The following is a 6,377-nucleotide window of genomic DNA, read 5'->3' on the forward strand; positions in this document are numbered from 1 at the left end:
TGTACAGTATTTGTTGCCATTATATTTTAGTTTTGTTTTCAGATTAGACCCATTATATCAACAGTTCACGCCTTGTATCAGTGTTTTTATCATGTGTTGCCAATTTTCCTATATTTTATGGCAATCAGGGTTCCCCATAAGGTCAAAGGTCAAAGGGGAAGGAGTAACAAAAGCCGATCACATCTGCCATCATATTACTTTAAAAAGGCTTTAACTAAGCAGCAGTTTGACAGTAACAGTGTTAATATAGGCTCCATGTAACTCTATCCACATACTGTATGTATTTTCTGTTGTACCACCAGACCTCAAATGTTTTATGAAAAAAGAGATATGTTTACGAATGCACAAATTGTTGCAGTATTTAACATAGGCTATTAATATGGCTTAATAAAGATTTCTGTATATTTGCTTGCACTCTCATTTTTGTAGATTTTTGTCAGTTTTGGGTCATCTAAATCATGTTTAAGTATTGACAAGTATTTTAGATGACATCATAGCACTGTATAGTCCAATAATACTGTATTTAAAGGTTCTATATTACGCAGAATTGACCCTTGTGAGTCCGCCATCTGTGACTATGACATTCTGGAAAACTCCCAATAGATTTTTAAAGGTGGTGGAGAACTGTGAATTGTGTTTGGTTGTTAATTATTACGCAGCAATTAATGGAAGTAGATATTTAATTGATCCCATGGGAAATCTAGTGTAATGCTGTGTAGTCTTGTGTGTGGTGAGTGAGCTGTTTTTTCTTTTTTTTTTTACTTAAAAAAGAAGATACAGACATAGTTTTCATTTTCAAGCCTAATTAATGATAACAAACCATAATCTTAGCATAGTTGTTTGCATTAGACTTTACTTTAAATATACCTTAAATGAGTACTTGGTAACTTTTCTAGCTGGAGGGCCTGCTTGTCTCCATGCCAATATTATTTATTTTTTTCTGGAATAGCATTAAACATAACTATCTCATAATGGGTGGTTGCCTTCTGACCCTCACTGCAGGCATCCCAGCTGAGGTCCTTCATTCCTACCTCCATTTCTGTTTAAAGTAGCGTCAAATAAGCTTATTCCTATCGTGGCTGCACATTATCAGCTTCACTCATCAGATAGAGGGGATTTTTATATTAAATAGAAAGGATAATATGAAAAAGCTTTGTATGTGTGAACAAGAGAAGCGGTTGATTCTTTTGGTAGTGCTTCGTTGATCCAGCAGATGGCGCTGTTTACCTTCTCTGAGCTGAGAGGAGCACTTTGAGGCGGTTGATCCGTGAAGAAGCCATCTCTGCAGGTCGGAAGAAAAACAGGTGAGATGGAAAAGTAAAGTATAGTAGTTTCTTCAGTGATTCCAGTGATTGCGTTTTAATGTTATTTTAATCTCGATTCAGTGGCACAGCGCCTTTACACTAAACTTTAATATTCTTGTTATTTATTTACCTTAGATGAAGGCTGGTGCAATTTGTCCAGGAGATGGCAGCTTGGCATGATCTAATTGAGTTTTATTTAAGTGAAAGTTGCTTAACATCTCAAGATAATGCCACAGTTTGTAAATTAATCTAAATTATGTTTATTTCACTGAAAAACCTGACTTTTACTTGCTTTGGAAGAGGTTTGGGTTCCATAGAAATGCTCATTTGGCTTTAATCCAACAACATTTTTGGGTCCCAGGACTTTCTGAGATGGTTATTTTTAGGTTAGCAGAACGTTCCCTGAAGGTTAATATTAATATTCCGTGGATGGCATGAATGTATCTATCTTCATGGTGAATGTTACAAAGTCTGTTTTAACTTTTTGTTTCCATGGATTCATGCAGTTGACGTGCCATCTCCAAAAAGTGACATACTCCACCTTTAATAATTGAAAATGATAATAAGACCATGTTTGTGTCTTCCACCTGTGGATGCTTGAATGTCAAAAGTATACAAAAAAACATTTACCAAAACAAATGTAACCACTTTAATTCACATTTATCTGTGCCTTTGAAACCAGTCTAAGTTTTTGTCGCTTGCCTTTACTTGTCTAAAGTTTCTGCCTTGTGTGCTCACAGAACCACTCTGGGAAATAATCGGAATTCCTTCGCTGATAGTATAATCTCTCCCCATTACAATACACCGGCTGTTCTATCTACAGACAGAGCACCCAGCGAGCATCGCACTTTAAACTGCACTTTGGAGTTAAGCAGTAAGTAAGAATAACGCAGCTTACAAAGAAAAGTAAGAAAGTACTTTTGCACAAAACAGAATACGTGTATGTCATGACTGAATAATTTAAACTGGACAGTTCTGAAGATGGCTTGCAGCTAGCAGCCGAAACATGTCAACAAGGTAAACACACTTCACTGCATTGTCTTTAAAAAGAACCCAAGAAGTTAAAGTATATAAGAAGACAAAATGAACATCTTTTGCGCAACTTAAACTGGTATTTTGACTTCCCTGTTTTTGCTCTGTCCCAACCCCATTTTATAATCTTGAATCATACTATGCTATATTATGGATCAGTTTTCTGGTGCATGACCTGCCACTTGTTTGTCTCCATGGAGATGTTATTACCGGTACTTTACTTCCACAGTAAGGCATTTCACTCCATGGAGGCAAGAAGGTGTCTGTGGAGAGATGATCTAGCTGACAGAACTATAGACTATATAAATAAATGGACATAGCTGTGTTCCAAATAGAAAGTGAGCATGGGGGCACTTCTGGCTTCAGTTCATTTATATTGAAAAAAAATTTCCCTTCTCTCTGTAACTGCTGCTGTGTCTCTTCATTTTGGTCTTAAAATGTTCGTATTAACTCGCTCTACATGATCCTGGTGTTTTATTTTGTTATTTTCTCCATAAATCCATTTCTATTCCAAATATGAAACTCGGCTCCAAATTCGCTCCTCCAACTGCTAGCCTCTTGAGCTGGACTGGAGCCGAACACTGTGGGTGACGTCACACTCCCTTAGTCGACTTCTTTATACGGGCTATAGTCAGAAAGCATGCTTTTTTTTTACCATTAATAACACCTTTAATTAAATATATGCAAGCTAGATAAGTTCAGTGCAATGCCATAGACTTTAACGATACAAGTCGAGCAATAACAGCTCCATCGTGTAAGCCATTTCAGGTGCTCTATTGTTTTCAAGTCCTTGTTTCCTCTTGTGAATAGTATAGTGAGTAGTATTTTTTGTAGATAGGCCTACCACAATCCACGTCATGACAAAGATGCCTTTAAAAGGAAATATTCCTACCACAAATTGTAAACTTATTTTTATTGGACAAACTTCAGGTATTTCTCAACTAATTTGCTTCAAACATAGGATAACATGACAAATGTACACTATGGGACAATACTATGGCCAGATGTTTCCAATCCAAGCAACTATAAATAATTTAGGTAGAGATAAGACAGAACTTGTTTTTCAAAATGTCTTTTCATTGGGTAATATTTCAGCTCAGGGGTCAAATTATTGGTCACTAAAACATACCTCAACACATTATTGCTTTCTGGAATGCTCTGAACATACCAGAGTGGTGATATACAGCGCTGTGAGAATTAAGTGAGCTCTGAAAAGTGCTGTTACCTAAAACCGTTAAGACAATATAAAGTTGTTTTTTTTAGATAATGTAAGTATAGGTGTCCTCTCTAGTGGTATTAAAAGTATTAAAGTTGCACTGTAACTGTTTTGTCTCCTTGGAGATCTTCATAGCTTTGCCAAGAATATTACACAGTATGGCTTTAAATTATCTTTCTCCATGGAGTTTATCAGTTAACCTCATTAACATCACCATGATGTAATTTACAAGTCAGATCTGTGGAGATGCGAGTCCTCTTATACTAGCAATACATGTTTTTGAAACAATAAGAACATCCCAGGTAAAGCAATCTCCACCGCTGATTGCGGTCTTCCACCAAAAATGTAACATAATGCATATTTAAGTGTATCCATTAAACAGATATTCTCTTGTATTTTTAGCTCTTTTTTTTGGAGCAAAGTTTATTCACTTAGTTAACTGTGAAGGTTTTGTATAGCTCAAAGGACAATGCATTTATTGAACTAGAAAAATTCTGAGTCCATAAAAATCATGATATTGGAGTGCTGCACTGGATCAAAACATACAGGTGCTCATCAGACCAGAGGGCTTTGAATTCTTGTATTTGAAGTAGTTGTATTCTCTGGCTTTGAAGTAGAACACATTCTGACTACTTATGAGTCTTCCCTATCTGCCCTGATGAAGACACATAAGTAGTCGAAATGCACTGGCGTGACCATTAATAAATACACCGCAAATCGGAGTGCCTCTGCTATTCTCCTGCTACCTAACAAGATTTCTGAGTCCATGTTTTAACCACTGAAAGTACATGCAAGTGCTTGGAAGTGGTCAGTGCTTTTTAACCACATTTTATTTCCCACTAGTGCTTTTTCATTTTACATTTCTTCACCCTGCTGTATATAAAGCTATACAGGCCTATCTCTGGTGTAAATATTCCTTATAACAGATATGGGTTTGTAATGGGACAACTCCTCTTTGTGGCACCTGTAACCTCCAATAACCTCTGCAGGAATCCCAAAGAAATCTACTGGAGGAGGCGGGGCATAAATCAGCACGAAACAAAAATACAAAACATGGAGAGAGAGGGAAAGAGAGGGAGAGAGAGAAGTAGAGAGGAGAGAGCGAGAGAGAGAGGAGGGAGAGATAGAGGAGAGGGATAGAGAGAGACACACAGAGTAGGGAGAGGGTAGGAGGGAGGGGGAGTAAACAGAGAGAGGGGTATAGAGAGGGGAGGGGGATAGAGAGGGGAGAAAAGGAGGCAGAGAGAGAGACAGAGACAGGGAGAGAGAGAGGGACGGGGAGAGCAAAAGACTCCGAGGTCAAAGACAGAGCAAAGGAATAAAAGAAGGCAATAAAAGAGGCATGTTATAATGGATATGGTTAGGAGAGTGTGAAGAGGGGGGAGAGGAGGAGGGCTGGTCTGGGTTAACCATGGCCTAGTGCTGGTTGGGGTTCCTGTTGTTTTCAGTGGGAGTTTCCCTGAGTGTGAACTGAGAGGGAAACTGCAGAGGATGTCTTTTTCCTGAATAACTAAGAATGCCCGGATTTTTAGTGCTTCATTTATTAGCACGTTTAATATCCTATAATGCTGTGTGGAAATTAAAGATGTTCTGTGTAAATTTTTGGTTGGGGGTCCGTTAACTGCTTGTTTCTATGCATATGCCATCGCTCTACCTGGAAGGTTCTACAGTATGACATTAAACAGCTCTGCTTTACATTCATTTGATTACATGTGTTATACCAAGAAAAACAGGCATTCTAACTCTGTGTGCGCTTCTCTCTCTGCAGATCTGACCTGTAACTTGATCTGATTTGGTCTTCATGAAGATAGAAAGATTTAATGTCATACTGTGAAACATTTCAAACAAAGCAATAATATTGTCATGGAGAAAAGCACCAGGAAAGTTACACAGTGCTGCTTTAAGTGAGCTATTAATGAGGCAATGGTTCTGCAAGTTATAGTGGCTTTACTAGTATTTTATACACCTTTCTTGCTTGTACTTTAATTATTACACAGACATTATTTGCTATATATTTTGTATTTGACATATAATATAATGGTAAGATCCTGAGAACTCATTGTTTTGGTGAGATATGCATAACAGATTTCCCTTATGTGGTTCAATAAAGTATACCTTACCTTACGTATTGTCCAGGGCATTTTGGGTGACTTTAACTTCTGGAAGCAATGTTTTTAATGCTTTTGATATCATGAGCCCCTGATCTTATGATATTTGTAGACCCAGTGCAGTACCTCTGGTTTTAATATAAAATTATGTGTATGGAAAGTATTAACAACAGTTTTTTGCCCTCAGGTGTAAGTATGGAAAACCATCTGCCTCCTTCTGAGCAGGTAAGAGCAAGAAGTTCAAACTTAAAGAGACTATGATATTTAATTGCAAGATATGAATGTCTGTACAGGTCCATATATGTTATGTGTAATGTTTTACACTCAGAGAGTTTTTACATCAATGCATTTAAAGGTCCTATATTACACTTAAATTGACTCTTGTGAGCTTTAAGCCATGTTATAATGTTGTTACCTCATCAAAAACATACCTGAAATTGTGTTTTGTTTTATTCACACATATCTGAGTAATCCTTTATTATTAGTCTGTCTACATCTCCAAAGCTCAAAATGCTCTGTTCCACACTGTGATGTCACAAAGCAGTTGTTTCCAAGTTAACAGCTACCTTTTATGTTTAGTTCGGTAGAGATTGGAAATTTCAGGGTTGAAATTATCCAAATGATTCATGTGAAAGTGTGTGGACTTTAAAACACAGTGGCTTATCACATGAAATCATAAGTTGCAACAGACTGTTTTCAGTTTGAAAGAAGAACACA

Source organism: Boleophthalmus pectinirostris, unplaced genomic scaffold (genome assembly GCF_026225935.1).
Source record: "Boleophthalmus pectinirostris isolate CB_2022bp ecotype Guang Dong unplaced genomic scaffold, ASM2622593v1 HiC_scaffold_17, whole genome shotgun sequence".
NCBI lineage: Eukaryota > Metazoa > Chordata > Actinopteri > Gobiiformes > Gobiidae > Boleophthalmus > Boleophthalmus pectinirostris.